This window comes from Lipophrys pholis (genome assembly GCF_963383615.2).
Source record: "Lipophrys pholis genome assembly, chromosome: 12".
NCBI classification, from domain to species: domain Eukaryota; kingdom Metazoa; phylum Chordata; class Actinopteri; order Blenniiformes; family Blenniidae; genus Lipophrys; species Lipophrys pholis.
In genome coordinates, this window is record NC_137641.1 from 14,027,902 (window position 1) to 14,048,040 (window position 20,139).

Genomic DNA, 20,139 nt, shown 5'->3' on the forward strand with positions numbered 1-20,139 from the left:
TAAGACTACTTGATTTGAATCTAGAATCATACCAAGGGCTGCCTGATAAACAGAAAACAGGAGTAGAGTTGCAAAGCAATTTCTCCAATTAATAGAACTCTACTCTTTGAATACAGCTTCTGCCTGTGGCGCTTCCAATTCAAACCTCTCGTTTAAAAGTGAAAAGCATGAAGTCTGCTTGAAAATAATTAAAACTTGATCAACAAAAACTTCACACGTGTACAGATGTCAACTTTGTATTCATGAGCAATCGGTAGCATACAGGAAATAATGTAGTAGAATATTAGCAGTATGAAAAGAAAATGAGCCAAAAGAAACAAAACTCTTTTTCTAAACTGATTATATTTCCATTATCTGTACCAGAAATCACCAACGCAGAAAATAAGTAAAAACTGCAGTCACTATTTTAAGAAAAACACTATGTTGTTCCAATCCATCTTTGGCTTTAATCTCCGGCACTGTTCTGACCCGCTGATTAGCATCAGAAAATCATTTTGTGAGATTCTGTATTAAAGCACAAAATGCTCATTGTTGTACCTTGCTTAAAAAAAACTAGATAAAGCATTATCCAGGAAGAGATGTTTCATTACATCATTTTGCTTCATTGTGAAAAACTGTGTTGTGCCTCAGAGTCATTTCTTCCATTAAGGAACCTGGGTCATTATTGGCCCGAGTATAACGAAGCTCACAATTGAAATTCTTCATCTCGAATACATTTAATAATAATAGGGTATTATTCCCCATTTTATTCCCCTACATTAAATAATACTATTCCCAGAGCCCATTAAGAAACTTAATCATCGCGGGCTGGAACACCACTGCAGAACGATAATTACAGTTGATGATATTCACAGATAATTCACACATAAGATTTTTTTTTTCCTCTCTCTATTTTAGCTTCACTGTCTTTTGCTTCTTCCGCAGCTGGCAGGCTTACACGTCATCGCTATCTGTCTGTGGTTGACGATTTTCATACGCTTGGGGAGCCAGGAATTGGAAAAAAAAAAAAAAAAAAGAATGTGCCAATGGTAGAAAGGGAAGAAGATAAAAAGAGGTGAAACAGGAATAAAAGGGAAAAAAAAGACAAAAGGTATAAAAATAGACACAGGGGAGGGAGAAGAATAAATCATTTACATACGCAGAGTCAGGTCATCAGGGTTTAAATATTCATTATGGGTGTCAAGTCGAAGCTTTTAGATCTTGTGGGATACAGTTACGCTTCTCTACTTATTCGATGTTTATGTTCGCTGAATTATGCATCAAAACCAGAACTATAAATACCCATAGTCTGTTTTTTTTTTTTTTTTTGTTGCTGTTGTATCTATAAGAAGGAGCTCTTGCTTTGAAGTAGCGGTGCCAGAGTTCAGGGCGTAAATCTAACCAACTCTACTCAGGCCCATGAGATATACAATGTGGGATAAAAAGAAACCGCCATTAGCCGATAATACTGCTGCATGAGATACATTACGTGCAGTAATGACTGCAAAACACTGCGAAGAGCAGGCTGACATTTATTCCTGAGGAACCCAGCTGGAACAATGCCCAATGATGATGACACAGGATGGCGTTTTGATGGAGACTTTGCACATTCCGGGGACCAGACGTGTGATCTCTCCATTATAGGATCATTTCTCTTAATATTCACATTCAAGGTGTCGACATTCCAAGGCGCGGGGATTTTCAGGGAGAGGATTTCTGTTCAGCTCAATGCCACTTCAACATATATCCCAGATTACACCTGTGACACTTGAGAATCAGCGAATCCAAACATCCATGGAATGACATTAGTGTTGATCTCATTCCTATAGATAGAAGGTAAAAGGACCTGCTGGAGCCATGAGGAAAGAATTATAACGAGTGTGTAGAAGCAGTCTGTAACATGGGACGGGCTGGGATGCAGGATAGAAGAAGAGCAGAGTATTTAGTCTGGTATCCTAATGTATCTAATAGATCCAATTATCGGAATGATCTGCTATTGTATGTTCAGGTTGGTGATCAGTACACATCCTAAAGTTTGAGAACCACTGTGTATCTAATGTTTTGATTTCCAAAATATGTTAAATGGACTCCTTTTATCACTCCATCATACAAACAACACCGTAACTGAAGTTTGGTATTCACTTGTTACGTCACAATCACAACTCCCAGACTATCGACTGTTGCATTGCTGTTTGCCCTTTTCCCTTTGTTCATCACCCACAACCTTTCATTTGCATTATTCTGCCCCATGTTTTCGCTGTCTCTCCCATCTGTCCATCTATCACTGACCACATTGATTATGCATCTCCAACCCTTCTCTCTTCAGTTACTTTCCACCTATCCATTTATTTGCCACCTCGTCTTTCCCTTTGTTTCTTCCCTTCCTTCATGTATCCCTCTCCGTCTCTCACTCTCGGTTACTCTCTCCCTCGCCGCTCTCTGCTGGGTGTCCTGTTCCCTCCCTCTTTGGGAGTAGCAGACCTCCTGACTGCTTAGTATTGATCCTCCTATCTCTTCACTAGCTATCCCTCTCTCTTGTTCTGTCTCTTTGTGCCTCAGACACATACACACATATTAGGGTGACAAGATAAAAGGGTCTGTATGCCCCACGGCAAAGTCAGCTAAACAAGAGACCAGGGGCTTCCAGCTCCTAGTAAGTGTATCAAGAACAGAAACGCTTAACAAACCCTCGGCTACAAACATGCAACCGTATCGCCGACAGGAAACACTGGGAAATTACCATTGGATTTATTTACCACAAGCTTATTATTATTTATTTTCATCATCTGTGAAGTCGGGCACTGTGTGAAATAACATGAACCTTGTAGAATGGGCCAAACATTTACAGCTGTTGCCTCAGAAAGCTGAAGGCAACAGCACGCTCCGATCTCTGCAAGAAGAAATTTCCGAATTATAATGCTATTTATAAGCCTGTGCCTTTGGGGTGGGAGTGTGTGGGGGATATTTGACTGGAACTGGAAGTTTCTTGTTTTTCTGTAAAAGGCTGTTCAAGCAAAGCTGTCTAGGAGGTTGCCGTAGAGGCCGGGTCTTGTTAATGCGTATGTAAACAAGTCAAACCCGGGGAAAACAGGAAGTTGGGACTCACGCTTGTGTTTCATCAGGTGTCTTTATCTCTATGGTTTGGACTGAAAACAGCCACGTCCATTACTTTCACTCCAGATTTGTAGGATGGAAGCAAGTGATGCATGGTTTGTAGTAGTTTGCGCTTTCATTTCATACCTCGAAGACCCAGGTATGTTTCTGGGCTGTCTACCTTGGGTCTTGCTTACACCACAACGTTTTCAAGTGAAAATGGAAAACGCCCGTTGATTTTGGGTGTCCCTTTATATGCGGTTGGTGTTTAAAGTCACTGAAAATCAAACATTTTCACTGGCTCTTTTGAAAGGCTTTCAAGGTGGAACCTTTTGAACACGCAGAGACAGCGATAGGAATCTGTTCTCCCGCACATGCATGACTAGATGGACAACAACAACAATGGTGACCTCCAGCGTGTCATTATTCCTATTCCATATTCTCCTTGGACTTGTTAGTTTTATAGTTGAGAGTCACCCAGAATAACAATCCAACTATGTCGTCTGTCCATGCGAATGTCCTTGTAGTTGCCGTAGTTAATGTTTATAGCTTATAGTTCTCTGTGTGCATGTGTGTGTGGTTTCATCACAAAAATAGCCAGCAGTGTTAGGTTTTTAGCGTTTCTGACGTTTCCGTGTAGACGGACATAAATCGTGTGTGTGTGTGCGGGCATGCGCATACGTGTGTGAACTTACACTAACACTGTGATGGACTAGCGAACACTGTACACTGCTCTTTGTCTCATGTGACCTAAAAGAGTCTCCATGATTGAGACTTGAAGAAAAAAAGATTTCGAAGATACGGTGATGGGTAGATGGATGCAGAGCCCAAAACAATTGGTCGAAAATCACTACATGAAATACTGAACCTACTTTTGTTGTGCCTCTGTTTGTCATTCTATTCTCGTTCCTTGTTATTTCCATAGATGCAAAGATGTGAAAAAAATAAAGATACTACTTTGTTTTTCCATAGCAGCAATTCTAGTGACCCACATAGCCATTGTGCGCTCTTCGATGAAATAAAATCTACAAATAAAACCCAAGAAAAATCCCAGATTCTGTCCCCATGTTTCAGTGCGACTGCTTTCTAAAATCAGTTTACAGCCCTGTGTCTTTTTCCAGCTGGCATGCTCAAAATGTAGAGCATGATTCTTTTGTTCAAAGCCCCCTTTCAGCAGAGTAACATCATACATTTCAAATGGGAATACAACCCCTACCCGTGGCGATGTTAGTGCCATGCCCAATCTGCTGCCCCCCCAGAGCTAACAAGAGGTTGTCGGGAATCGATACCTGGCTTGAAAAACGATGTGACTTTCAGCTGCTGTGGCCACATCAATCACGCTATTACCATTAGCTCATCTCTCGACACCAACTTGGGCTCCTCTCCTCTCTCCCCTCCCAGCCTCTCCCTCCACTCCCATGTCACCGCTCTCTCTTTCCTTCCCTCTCTCCCTCCCTGCCAGCTCAGCGGATGCCCCTTGTCACAGCTCCTATTTCAGCCTTCTGAAGTTTCCTAATTGATCGCAATTAGAGCCGCTACAGAGCAAAGAGATGGTGGGCGGTGGTGGGTGTTGGTGGTGTGGGGAGGGGGGTGCAGACAAACGGAGATGTGGACAGAAAGTGTGTGTGTGTGTGTGTGTGTGTGTGTGTGTGTGTGTGTGTGTGTGTGTGTGTGTGTAACATACACACACAAAGTGATTAAAATCAATGAACCTTGTTTGAAAGTGGTTATATTAGCAACTGGACTGCATTTGACCACAGGCTGCTGGGGTGAAAAAAATAAAAAAAAATAAAACATGATATGATGGGGGGAGGGGGGGGGGACAGACAGACAATAGGAGACACAGAGCGATGGTGAGTCACAGCAAAATAGAAAGATCAAAGGTGTTAAAATAAAACTTCATACAAAAACAAAAGGGAACGTTTGATGGCATTGGTCAAATCAATTGTTTGTCAGAAACAGAAAACAAATTTCAATTTCTTGATTATTAGCACAAATTTGCTGTTTTCAGATTTTGGTTTGAGGTACATTTTGATCTAACCTGATGTCGGTTCTGGCACGTTTTCACTGTAACCAGAGGATATGTTTGATATCCCACATTCACACCGCTGGGAATACCAGAAGGTAGCCTCGAGTGGCTGTATTAGTCATGACAGGAACAAAGGAGAGCTTCAGGAAAGAAAGTACAAACTGAAAATAAAATCAGTAACTCAAAGCTGGTCGGAGGTGTTTTGATAAGCAAAGATCTTTATCGAGAACCTTGAGCATCTACAGGTAAAATTCTAACTTAAATCGTGATTAGCACAACAATGAAGAGTCAAGTGAGCCAGTGGCTGAGATCTAGAATTGGAGATATAAAAACATTGTTTTTGGAGGATGGAAATTCTCTTTACAGTTTGGAGAAACATACTATGTGAACATTTCTTTCAGAACAGAGTTAGAACATAGAACACAGTGGGATCATGGCCACACAGTGATTCCTTTCTGTATTATTATTCATGTATTAAGGTATATTGGTGACTCCGAGTTTCCTACAGGTGTGAATGTGTGTCTTCATGTTTGCCCTGTGATGGACTGGTGACCAGGTCCAGCATGTGCCCACCTTCACCCAGAGTCCATTGCGATCAGCTGCGCCCCTCTGGTGAACTTTATAAAGCTGTCAGTGCCGTTGCTTGTTTTTTAAATGAAATCACACACACACATATGTGCAGAGAAGAATTTACTATAAACGTTAACATTAATGGAGGCCACCATTGTTGTTATTGTCCATTTACATGAACATGTGCTAAAAAGCTATTTAATGCAGTTACAGCGTTCCAAACAAGTTGCGTTTTCCCATGTTTCCATGGAGACGGAGTCGGAGCATTGGGAACCATTTCCAGCACTGCTATCATGTGTACAGCACTGAACAATTAGTACCACACAAGTAGCATCGTCATTCCAACTTGATTGGACTAGAGAATAAAAGCTAATGAGCCTAGCCTTCTTATTAATTAGATAATTAAGTTTAGTTGTTTTTTTTAAACAAAGTTATATTTGATACACCAATGTTGTTTCAGCTGAACTGAATGTGAGTGCATGAATAAATCTTTTATTGAGAATCAGGATCAGGTGCAGTTTAAGATCAAGACGGGGGAGTCGTGGCGTAAAGCTCTCAGAACAGGGCGGAGAGAACCTTAACCTCAGAATTAGATATATTAACAAGAGTGAGGGGAAAGACAGGAGTTGGGGATAAAACCAAGAGGCAGACAGATGTGGCAGGCAGGGGTAAGAGAGACACGGAGAGTGAAGGATTTGTAATAGAGAGACAGACCAGAATGACAAAGGGGAAGAATAACAATGGTGCAAAAGCCTCTTCCATCCTCCTTGCAAACGTCCCTGATCCGTTTTTTTTTCTCTCATTTAAATTCCTCTCCATTGTCATTGCAATCCCAGCCTAACCCCCCACCACTTTGCAAATACATACACACACACACACACACAGACACACACACGGAGTCGCACACAAACACACGGCGATGCTTGTGGACATTACAGCCTGCTGACCTCCAGCAGCAAGCGGGACCATTCCGGGGAGCCGTGCTCGCACATCTTCGCTAATCCCCATCAACTGGCTCTCACGTTGCACACACCGACAAAGCCTGCTGGAGTGATAGGCTCAAGTTTCCCCCAGACTACAGATGTCTATGTGACCTTAGCCGTGCTAACATGGGGTGGGGAATAGCAAGCAGCTTGTCACCAAACATCTAATGTCTTGTCAGCGACAACAAGGGCAAAGCAGGGCCGGCACAAGGCGCCGCCAAGCCTTGGTTGTCAACATGTGAAGTTGATGAGGCTAACTTTATTTTTTATTTATTACTTCTTGTCTTAACATTCCCTGGTCAATAGTTCATAAAACCGGAGACCGCACACACTTGTCAGCATTGGCATCTTACAGCGTAGGCACGCTGTTCTCATCAGTGTTATCCTGTGGCGTCTTCAGAGCTGTCCGGCGGCGACGGCGGCGGCGGCGGGCCGAGAGAAGAACGTCTTGTCAGCATGGTCAGGACACGGCTGCGTTAATACAATTCTTTGGCTTATCACTCCCTTGTCAGCACTTCTGTGTCGCACAGTGCCGGCATTGCAGACTGATATATGGCGACAAATGAGAGGTACGTACATGCTAAAAGTGAGGAACCAACTGAAAATTCACGAGGTCGACGCTTAAAAAAAAATATTCCTGGATTATCATTAAAAAGAACAAGAGTGATTTCCTGAATGTGGAAGCAATCAATTAGATTTGATGTAATCCCTCATGTATATAAAGCTACATCAAGCTTTCAAACATGCTTAGTTCTAAATTAATGAAACAAATTTAAACATTTGTTCGACGATACATTTGCTCCCAAAGACCTGCAGTATGGTCCACAGTCTTCTCTAATTCACATCCAATATTGGATTATGTGAGAAAAAAAAAGCCATTTCCAAATGCGCATTGCTAACTAATGAACTCTTTCAAGGCAGGCTGTGGGCAAAATGAAAGAATATTAGCTATTCTGAAAAGGAACAAAAACACATCCTGATGCTCGACATAATGAGTGAAGTTAGAAGAGCTCTCAGGTCATTTTGAATCCATTATCGCAGGACAGGCTCTTAGGTAATGTGGACACACTTATATGCATACATGCACATACACACACAACAAAGTGAAAATTGGAGGATAGAACAACTGACGCAAATGTGCACACATATAACAGAGGGGCGGAGTACAAAACATACATAACCATGGCGTAATTGCAACGCTAAAAGTCCATTTCAAAGTCAATTTTGAGCCAAAGTGCATTAGCAAAACAAATTAGGGAGTGGTATAGGGCACAGTGGAGACAAATCAATGTCAATATGATCTAAAGACAAAAAACAGTGTTCATGCATGTGTTATGAATGGCACCGTGACCGGGATCAGCTGCCTCTGTGTGTGTGTGTGTGTGTGTGTGTGTGTGTGTGTGTGTGTGTGTGTGTGTGTGTGTGTGTGTGTGTGTGTGTGTGTGTGTGTGTGTGTGTGTGTGTGTGTGTGTGTGTGTGTGTGTGTGTGTGTGTGTGTGTGTGTGTGTGTGTGTGTGTGAGTGAAGGTGATTCTGGCGACAGGGCGACCCAGAGGGATCAAAACACACACTCTCACATTACTGATGGCCGCCCCCCACACACACAAGACACTTAACAGCAGGAGGCACATGCACTTGTCCCATCATGGCGGAAACAGTCATACTAAGAATGTTTGCAGTCATCAAGGGTTACAAACACAAAGTGGAAGATTGTGGCGGATCGTCTCACATTTTACACTTACTTTATCAACGCGGACAGAATAATTCCTAAGGCCCCGTTTACACCACAAACATGTTCAGGTGAAAAATGGAAAACTTTTGTTGCGTTTCGAGTGTGCGCTTAGATGACAACGGTACTTGCAACTGCAAATGCAACTTTTTCAAAGCACTACAGCAGCTGCTTCTTTGTAAGAGGTCAACTTTTATGACACACTGTTACTGGACATGCACACCTCTGCCATAGTAAATAGTGAACATGCACGAGTAGATAACAATAGTGGCCATTAAAGGTGCATAACACTAAGTCCATTTTGTCCTGGGACTTTGTAGATTTACAACTGGCGTCATCGGCAATGCAGCAATCCAACTTTGTCGTCTGCCGAATCATAGCCTGGCATGCTAAGTACATTTTCAGTGTTTCTGCCGTTTTCGTGTAGATGGACATTGTTTTCAGAATGTCTAAACAAAACAAGAAACTTTTCTGAAACACCAAAACAATGGGTTTTCACTTGAAATATTGTCCTGTAAATGGGGACTAAGGATATCCCTGTCAAGTACTTGGCATTTTATCAACGATTCATTGAAAATCATTAATTAGAAACTATTTTACTCTTTTAGCTGAATGCAACAAGTATTTATGAGTTTGTTTGGTTTTATTTTTTTTTTAAGTGACACAAATGGTACAATAAACAAGACAATGCTAATGCAAAGTTTGGAAATAACAGGATATGTCTTTTTTTTTTTGGGGGGGGGGGGGGGGGGGTACTTCTTACAAACCAGGTCATCTGCTTAAAAGACAATACTGTTGACAAATACAAGCAACTGACCTAGTCACTGTGAACTAGTGAAAACTGTTGTAGGTTAAGTATCTGCTATGTTACCTCATATATTTTCATTTTGTTACATTGCATTACTTTGTGTTACATCATGTTGCGCTGTGCTATTCTTACTACACAATTGCTTAAGCAACTCAGAATATGTTCACAGAGGGAAAAAAAAGGTTCCCTAAAAGAAATGAAAGAACTGCTCTATTGTGACATAAATGTGACAAATCTAATTCAAAAAAGTTATAACCTCCATTCAGTTAATATTTTCACTCAGCCTCCTATTATTGGGGAAGAAAAAGATTGCATGACCTTGCTATTCCTTGCTTTAACTTACTGTGTAATGAACACAAAACTTCAATTGTGACCTTTACAGGCTCAAAATCAATGTGCTGCGAAGCCAAAGTGGGTTATCAAGAATTTCCTCAGTAAAGAAGGTGGAGAAAAGCTGCTAAGTACAACGCTGGTCCAATTGTTGCTGCAGTTTTGAGAGTGCTGGAATGAAACAATGACCTGAAGCAATGTGACTTCATAAGCCATTAAACTCCTTATGAAGTTGGAGGTCTTGGAAAAACAGATTACATATCCAGAAAGAAGATTCTCAGCTGCAGTGATAACTCATCTGCAATCTCATTAAGATTCTTACCTGTAACTGATCTGGCTAGACCCGCTGCGCTCCGGAGCCCCAGTCTCCCGAGTCTTCCCTCTTTCCAATTCATTTAATATGTCTTGTGTTTCTGAGCATCAGCTCTTTGTTTGCCGTGATTATGCAACATGACATATGCCTTGCTGCGAGCCAAACGTCCCGATGGGGACCATAAATTCCTGAACTTGAACTCAATTACGTCTGCGTCGAAGAAGAAAACCGCTGTTGTAATTGCGTTGTGTCACACCTGTTTGTCAGCAGCGACCCTAAAGCTCCTGCGGTGGCTTGCGTCCTCGGTTCAATTCCCCAGACCCGCTTTAGGGGTGGGAGGGGTAGGCGAGGGAAACGAGGAACCCTCTCCTCTCACTCATCAACTGCAGTCGAGTTACCCGTGGGCGAGGCCCCTCCGCCTCCCGATTTCTCCGCTACAGCTGCCGAGGGAGCGACGATTTGCATTTGCTAATTCCGTATGCAAATATCATCAATCTTGTATGTATAAGAAAATAAATCAGTGAAAATTGGATGTGAGAAATTTGTTTGTAATTTCAAATGAGTGGCATTCAACTTTAGCTTCAGGGCTCTGAAGTGAGTAAAAGTGTGTACACATACTATTAGTGTTCAAAGCAACGCGACGCGCATGGACTTCCCTGCGTGTAACCTTATAGTCCTGAGCTGTCAGTGCGAACGCACAGGCAGTGGCCTGCGTGGAATCTGGATATCTGTCTATGTGTGTGTCTGTAGCCGTCCGTGTATTTCCTATTGGGGTGTGTGTAGGTGTGCACAAGCGTGTGTGCGTGTGTGTGTGTGTGGGTCAGTGGCATTTCTGGACAGAGGAACCCTATACTGCTGTGTAGAGTCCTTTCAACACCCGCTGTTCTGCCCTACACACCCACACACCCACACACACACACACACACCCACACAGCTGCTGACACATGCATGTCACCACAGTGACCAGATACAGCCGAAGACATGCTACTGACAGAAGCAGAGACCACCATCCTGGAACTTCAGAGCTTTCTCAAATGTGGCAAACTAGTGGCAAACACACACATTTTATACACAAACACATAATCTAAGAGCAGCATGTTATAAATGCCAGCACTTCAACAGACTATCCTCATTGGTGTGTCATGTTTTCATATGCGCCAAACAGGAAATGGTCAGATTGCCTTTTCACTTGTATGGCTTACATGGTTGATTTCATCGTGATTGCTCCTCACTAAAAGCTTCCAGTGGATGTGTCGTGTCGTGTATGCGTAGTGATGGTACTTTGTAAGGTTACATGCTGTATGCTTAAGCAAAGAAGGAAAAAAGGAAAAATCAAGAGTGACACTTGTCGTCGGTTTATAAAAAGAAAAAAACTGAACATCACAAACAAGTGGGATGTTAAAAGAAAGTAACTGTGAATAGCAGAAGCAGCCTGTGACACTTAAATGTCTTCGGCACCAGTGAGTTCATATAGTACACAGTTTTAAATAAGCTTACCTTGGACAAGGCAAAGTGTCAGCACAATCGTCCTCTTCACCCTAAACAAGACACAACCAAAGACAATGGGTTACACAGTGTATGTAACAGACTTGAGATGACAAAACAACAATATGATGAAATAAATGAAATAAATGAAATAAATGAAATAAATGAAATAAATGAAATAAATGAAATAAATAAATAAATAAATAAAGTTGATAAACAACAAAGCTGTAACAAATCAAAAGAAAATCTGAAGAGAAACCTTTGCAGGCTTCAAAACCCTTTGTAGTGGCAGTCATGATGTCGATTAAAGGACCGAGTACGTTCCGGCGAGCTGATTGCTTCGACAAAGCAGCTGTCATCATCACCATCGGTGATGACGAGCTTTTCTTTTGGTAAATAGAAAATACATTCGGGAAAGAGTTCAGTGTTTTGAAATGTGGTCAACTGCCGTTTATAAGAGCTGAAGCTTGATCGCGATACTGGCATTGATTGAATTTACAGTTCAATATATTTGAAGGTTTTTGGATCATCCTCTTAATTTGTTTCCCGATTCAGGCCCGCAAGACGCATCTGAACTGTGCTAAATTCCACCGTAGTAGAACTACATCAGACTGTAAAGACATTATATATAAATCAATGCCAAGGGACTCACGAACACTATGTGAAAAGTCAGGATCTGAATGGATCCCGCGCATCGGCTGCCGACAGCGGTCTTATCTACTCTGTGCATTCAGTCGCTCCCCCACCTCCTCTCATTTCTCCATTGCCCCCGTTTTTTTCCCATCTGGTTTCCATTCTCTCCACCTGCCCATCAGTCTGCAGCCGGGGACAGGTGAGCCTATTACACGCTTCTCACACTGTCTGCTAGACACACACACACGCACACCTACACACACGCACACACACACACACACACACACACACACACACACACACACACACACACACACACACACACACACACACACACACACACACACACACACACACACACACACACACACACACACACACACACACACACACACACACACACACACACACACACACACACAAAGCCACACAAGCTCTACTTCATGCCAATTTAAGTCGCCATGCACATCAGCCAAATCTGCAGCGCTGTAACACGGCTGTTAGTGCAGCCGCGTCACGCTCTGATGAAGTAGTCTAGTGTCCATCCTATAAAGGCTCACCAAGAGACGGGGGGAAAAAAGGATACCACACAAGATTATTTTAATATAATAAATTGAAACGACCAGATACAATTGAATAATAAAAGCTTCAGCTCTAAATTGTGACTCAAAGAGTCATCAAATCTGAATAAAGGAGAGAAAAAAAAAGTGAAATGATTAACAGCAACCAAAAACACAGGATACGAGACCTGAAGGTTTCCCTTTGCAACACAGGTAAATGCAAACACATTCAATCCAATCATCACCGCTAAGTGGTAATAACATATATATAGTAGGACTTAGAGGTTGTTGATCAATATAAGTGAGTCAACATTTACTCCTCCATTGTGTTAAGCCTCGAAGGCACCATCATTGATAACAAAATTAGAAGCTCTGAAGTATGATAGTTTCTTTTCTGGGACCTTAATCCAATGTCCAGATCTTCTCCGACTGAGCCAACATGGATACTGCCTCTCGTTCATCAGTTGTTTGACGATTGCAACCAATGACCTCAACTTCCTGGATGTGTTGTTTACCAGTATTAAACCTGAAAGGAGCTGGAACTAGTTCTGGGTTGGGACCAAATATTTAAACCAGATGTTTCAATAGTTAAACAACTGGTTCCAGGACAGAAAAACAATTGGCAAGCCTGTTTTTTCCAGGTCCACAGTGAAATCAAAGGGAACGTGGTAGAGCTATTGCAACTCAGAGAACCAAGCAAAGCTACAATTAACTAAAAATTTTTAAAGCACACGCTCAAGAAAATGTGGGTTATCGGTGAATTATTCCTTGAAGGTACTCATGTAGACATAACCAAAGACCGGCAATAACACCAGCCCAAAGTCCACAAAGGAGCCTTTCAAGTCAAAAAGCATTACTGTACATGTGTTGAGGCTTGTAATGGTCAAACTCAAGCCGCAGTCCGCGCCTCCAACTTCTTACGTTGGCTTTGCTTGAAAGTCTTTTCCAGGCTCACCCCTGTGCACCATTTCCTGCCAGACTTTTGTCAACAATCAATGATCATCTTTGATCCCACACACTGAACTGCAGACCACCAAACAACCATCTTCTGGGTTCAACGCTCCCTGTGGAAGATGACAACAATCATCTTTTGTCCAGTCTTCCCTATGATTGCAGCCGTGTGCATTCGCTGGATTTAAACTGCAGGAATAATAATAAGTGGGAACTCAATTCCTGAATACTGGAAAAGGATTGTATGATTGAAATCATTTGGAAGAAAAAGAATGAATTTTCGTTGGCCACCTTCACCTTCTCAGGCATTGCGAATACTTCATGTGCACCCATTGCCTAGAGTAACAGCATCAAGGATGCAAAGTTTGGAAATAGTGTTTCTTAATATGGATGAGAGGAGAACACAAGTCACTGGCTCACTATGTAAATCCATTGATGAGTACCCCCCTTCCCGTATAAACGGGATCTATCTGTGCACGTTGCAATATGACAAATCTTGAATTGCATATAGAGTAAATAAAATTGTGTACTATTTTTACTTTCACCTTCATTCTGTTGTTGCTCTCTTTGCGATTCCCACACCACAGAGAAATGCTGACCTCAGCATCGGGTTAAAGGATGACTTGATTGTTGTCTATTTCACTGCTCTGTGTGTGTGTGTGTGTGTGCGTGTGTGTGTGTGTGTGTGTGTGTGTGTGTGTGTGTGCGTGTGTAAGTGAAGAGTCATATCAGCCTGTCTCAGTTCCTCCAGAGGCATCGGTGGCCTAACGGTTATTTATCCATTCTCAGAAACTTTGTATGGCTTCCCGCCTGCTTGGTTGGTGGGTGAAAGCCACAGGAAAAAAGAAAAAGGAGAGACGGAGGTTTGGGGGGTGAACTGATGCAACACAGCAGAACATGCCATCATGTGAAGCATCACCTTTTAGACGACTACATGCTTTCTCTCCATCTCTCAGCTGAACTCTTTTTTTTTTTGCGCACCTCTATCTCCCAGCCTCGCTTTCCCTTTTTCAGACCTCTGCCTTTACTTTTCCACTCTTACATGCACACACAGTCGCACACAAACATTTTTCTACCCGTTTACACCTTTCTTCCGGGTCCTGACACAAGCTGTACTTTTCCAATTCAGCAGTTCCTGAACTCTCCGGATGACACAATGGGATTTCACGCCAGCCAGGAACACACAAGGAAAACACATAAACAACAGCTTTATAGAAACTAAAAGACAAGCAAACAACCCACAACAAGACCAAACAAATCAGCTAAAAAATTAATAAATAAAAAATCCCTCAGGCCTATGCAGCTCCAGATAGGAGGTTTGACAGTGTTAGCAGGTCAGAGTGAAAATTATTTATGTGGAGAGTGTTCGGATGATTATGCAAAGAAAGCTGAATGAGAAACTGCTAAATTTACAGTATCTGTGACAGAATGAGGGATTAAAATGTAGAGATGAGAATCAGACCAGTGAGAGATGACTCTCAGAGATAATTACGTGCTCTGCATGCGTCTTTTCAACGACCCTGTGACGACAGAACACCACAGATCCTCATCCACAGACAGCAAAACCCCATAATTATGACTGCCTTACATTCATATTCAATCACAATGCTATAGTGTTGTAGTGTGGGTGGATTTTTCTCTCCAGTCTTCCGCCAAATCTTGGTACGAACTTAAAAGTCGAGGCTGTGTGTACGGATTCTGGGTTGGAGATATGGGAGATGTATGGCAGTTTGCCTGCTCTAACAGCCACACATAATGCACCCCACAAGCAGATGTGTGTGGCATCGCGTTCATTTGCAGCAAAAATAAGGCTCCCAGTGAGGAGCTCAAAAGTAGCCCGGGCTCTTTAAGAGGTAACTGATGGTGCGCTTCACCTCTCACTGACTTCAGCATGGCTATGTACGCATTGATTGAGCCTTGCTCGCAGTGATTCTACAGAAAGGAAACGTTTGCATTTTATTTCAAAAGTAGCGGCCACCCTAGGGGAAGCACTGCTTGAGTATAGAAAATACCGCCTTGCACAAACAGGCTAAAAATAAAGACACGGAATTAAAAGGTTACCCTGGCAGGATTACTACTATAAATCAATATGGGCTAAAAGAAATCCCGAGGGCGACAGAAACCAATGTGAATTCAGCCAGCAGTCCCCCCAATTCACCCCGTCTGCTCCGTTTCCCCTGCCGGTTCTGTCGGAGCCGGGGCTATTATTAGCAAGCCGGGGGATCAGGTTAAGAAGATGAAGGCTAAAGGAGCATGGAGAGACAGGGAATTTAACTATGAGCTCAGTGGGAGGTAAAGCTGCAGAAAACAGGTTGGCCTGTTCAGTTTATTTAGCAGAATATGTGATGGAAATTCCCACGAAACTGAATTAGGTACGTGCTGCACAGCACAGCATGAAGCCAAGGAAAGCAGGGAAGTCTTAAATTAATGGATTTTTGAAGGCGCTGTTCTGTTTTCTATGCCATGTTTTCAAGTTTATTGTTATTTAAGAGGATAACGTTCGATTACTCGCCTGCACTTGTGGGACGTGATCAACTACACGGGTCACATTAGTGTCTGCCCAAGTATTTGGAGTATAAACAGCAAATGAATGCAACAAGAAGTATTAAATGTAGCCTTCCTTGAAATCATGAACAAATAAATGAAAACGTTACTTTGATGTTCTTCCACCCAAATATATTGAGTTATCTCTACATGTAGGTGAAGATATTTCATCAGAGTGTTCCGGAGAAAACACAGCAATCTTTAATCTTTAAACACCTTTTCCTGACAGCTGCTGCCTACAGACATTTTATGACACGTAGCAAACGTGACATTGAGAGACAACACAGTAAACACTAAGCGGAGAGATGTAAAGATCGAGACGAGCGGAGATAGTTTCTCAGTTCTATAGATTTAAATCTTAGTCATTCTGGTCTCATTATTTGGAATATTGCAGTGATATAGGTGATATCTAATGACATAAAAAAGAAAACTATTAGGGCACAAAAGCCATAAGATTGCCAAATGCTGCAAATACTTGAAAATTGAAATAAATGAAAGCGTGAAAGAAGGGCAGTGTAGTCATATCACCACTTAACCTTTAAAGCGTGCAGTGAGATCAGCTTTAAAAATACACAAGTTAATCCTCTTTTGCTCCCTCAACAAGAACGACACATTTTGGTCCCCTGTGACAGTGCCAGGAAGTTTTAGGTTTGAATTTAGATTTTCAAAGCGTTCAACACAGCAATAAGCACGACTACCCTAACTTTACGAAGTACTGTACCTCTACAGCTTGGCTTCTAGTTTCTGGCACCTCTTCTAATGCGACTCAAACAGCCACAATACCAGATTGCTGTGTTTTATAATTGCAGTCTTATCTCAGTACATCTTCACACTGCATGCATAGAAGAGTTTATGCAAATAAAATGAAGCCAAAAACCCCAAATTTACATGGATCATGAAGTTTTGACAATGGCCATTAGAGCGATACCCTATAGGCAATACCAGGTTTGAGAAGCACCAGCTGGAAGATTGGCTGGATTAAAAATGAACATTTCTCCTAAGAAAATATGGCGATGCAAAGAAAAACCTAATAATTCCACAGTTAAGATGTCAGAGGTTCGAGAGCAAAGCAGAGGCTGAGCGTTCAGACTATAAGCCTCATAATCCGCTTCATAACTGTCATCTGACATCACCGCAGCAGATATCCTGGATCCTGTTCTTGCTCTGTGTCCTCGTGAAATGGGTTGGAGTGTCGGTTCTTACTCCGTGTTGGGATGAAAACAGAGGAACAGACACAGATCCTAACAGAGGGACTCTGGACTGTTTATTATTGCACTTCATAAAGACGTGAAAAGGATAAAAAGTTAAAGTGTTAAAGTGGGTGACATGCTAATTCTTCTTTCTTTTTTTTTTTGCAATCATGCAATACTGGCTTTTTATATCAATGTCAAAACAACAGCTCTTTTTCATCCTTAAAGCCCTGAAGGTTTTATACATTGTGCAGCCACATTAATGGTTGAGATTGTGTGTACAGGGTTCTCTGTATTTTCTTCACACACACTTTAAGATCTCGCTTACGGTTCAAGTATTCAAGTGATCATTTTTGTGTCTTAGTTTTGGAAAAGTTTTGCGTTTGAAAACAATGTCGATTTACACAGAAACGCTTAAGAATGCTGGAGTTAGCATGTCTGGCCATGAGTTGGCGCTGTTTGTTGTTGTTGTTTTTGTAACAAAACCTGCACATGTGCAGAAGAACCATTTACAACATCCGTGGTGCGCATGCACAGTAGCAGCATTTCCACATGCTGGATAATTATAAGAAGTCTTATTCAAATTTACATGAATGTCGGGCAGATTATGATGTAGCTGCACTTTTGAAATCTTTACATCCCATTGAGAAGATAGTGGTGATTCTTGTGACTAAACTGTCTGAAATGTTATACCTAAATGTCTTCATGCCCCTTGTGTACAGCTTAATTTCTTCTTTTCGACTGTGTTGCTTTCCAGCCCAACAGATCTGCTCGACATTTGTCCTTGGTGTTAAATGAGGTCATCAAAGGTAAAGTGGTCAGTTTCACAGAGTCACTGAAGTCTGGATAATTAAAAACCTTAATTTACAGTGTCCCTTGAGCTCACCTTGGTTTCACACGCAGACACACAGAGAGGGGCTGTACAGATCGCGCCCAAGACGACGTTCACAACCGAGGTCAGCAAGCTGAGGTCGACAATTAGTCAGGGCTGAACCCAATCACCTGTCTGTCCCACACAAGCTACAGTAGGCTCTACATTTAATTTATTTACACACACACACACACACACACACACACACACACACACACACACACACACACACACAATGAACGGAGGCAAGCCGCTCTGCGCTTCAGACGGACCAATTGTAGTAGTAAGAGTGGACAGGGCATAAATAGCGGGTTCCATGGCACAGAGAGGATAGCAAGCAATGTGTTTGACATTTTCATTTCTTACAAGACAATCACGTAATGAAAACTGGAATCACCAGACACTGGGTTGCATGCCAACGGTTTACATCCACATATCTGCAAAGTCGTATAACCGAGGCAGAACGCTGGTTTAGCTGCAGAGAAAGTACAAATTCAATGTTTCACCCTGCAGCATTGAGGATCTGAACAATCCACACAATTATGACTGTTTCATGTTGAATACCATCACAGATAGTCTGAGTCCATGTTGTTGGGTATGTTGATATTGGCAAATAAGAATTAACTGACATGATCTTCTTGGTAGGAAGCATCAATTCATCAATTTATCTATTGAGGATATTATGTGATCGTTAATACACACTTACACAGACAACAAACATGGTTACAATAAAGAACTGCAGATCTGTATTGTTTTATTTTGTGACTGTTTCATGTGGTTCACGTACTACTCAAGAAATTAATTTGTAACAGATTTAAATAAAAATGTGACAGCACATTGTAAAGAAAATATTGTAATAAATGTTATTTCAAAAGGCCATTATTCATACACAGCAACAATTTGAAAACAATGTCAGTTCACATGTAAACTGCAGAAATGGTGAAAATCGTGTTACTAGTATACGCTATAAACATTAAGAATGGACATTCGGATACAGGCGATGAAGTAGGATTGATATTACAGGAGCTTCTAAACTATAAAAACCTTGCAGTAGCAGCATTTCTGAAAAGTTGCTTTTTTTCCCCCCCATGTCCATGGACATGGCAGTTGGAGCGTTTTCAAAAAGTTCCACCTTGGTAGCATTTTCAATCAATGAGACAGACACACAAATTGCAAAAAAAAGTTTTGCGTTTTCACTTGAAAATGTTGCGGTGTACACAGAGCCTTAGAAATGTTCCACCCTGCCAATCAGAATGACAGACAACTTAGAAATTATGTGCTACTTCTGTGAAATAGAGAACGAGTTCCACCAGTACTTTGTAAAGTGTCTGAGAATAAAATGGTCTGGTCATATCTGGATCAATACGGAACATTCTGTGTCGACTCAGGGTTGTGTGCTAAGATTAATGTACATTTTCATAATTTAAAAAAAAAAAAACAACAACAGAAAGAGGTCAAAGATGAACAGAGATGAGCAGACAGTATTTGCTGCCCACAGAAACTCCTGGCAGGAAGTGTCAATAATGAAACCCCATTGAAAGCAAAGCAGAGTTCAAACTCCGCAGCCCAAATATCCCACCTACCTCAGATAGAGTTCATTTAATGTCAGGCTTCGACAGATCAGAAGAAGAATCAGGACGCTCGGCTTGTGCTTAGAAAGTCGACGGAAAAAAATGTAAATGTCAAGAAAGCCGTCGTTGCTTGTTACGAAGGAATATCCAAGACGTATTACTACTACATTTCCTGTCAGAATCACCAAACGTGTTCAGCATAAATCCAATGCGTCAAGGAGACATATCTAACTTTTAGAAAATACAACCCAGGAAGGAATATCTACTTTCTAATGTCACGATTTCCCTCTTTATTTTCATATTTTCTTATTTCGTGGCCTCATTTTCTTGGTGAATTACGCAGTCTCGAGTCAGGAGAGGTGAAAACCAATAAATCAGCCAAGCTCTGTGTTAATAAAGATAATACCTAAATATGAGCTGGTGAATGGACAGGTTACGGGACTTATGTATCACACAACCACTTGCTGGGCATTTACTTCTCAAGATTAGATTTAAAGTGCC

General features: G+C 41.7%; 1 protein-coding gene across 2 annotated transcripts in view; it reads right to left on the reverse strand.

Annotated features, from left to right (window-relative positions):
• cntfr (ciliary neurotrophic factor receptor) overlaps positions 1-20,139 on the reverse strand; it is a 275,004-nt gene that overhangs the window by 220,463 nt on the left and 34,402 nt on the right. For both annotated transcript variants that reach the window (XM_080477293.1, XM_080477294.1), the window contains exon 2: positions 11,331-11,371. The gene's annotated coding sequence lies outside the window, so the exon portion shown is untranslated. The remainder of the gene's footprint in view (positions 1-11,330; positions 11,372-20,139) is intronic.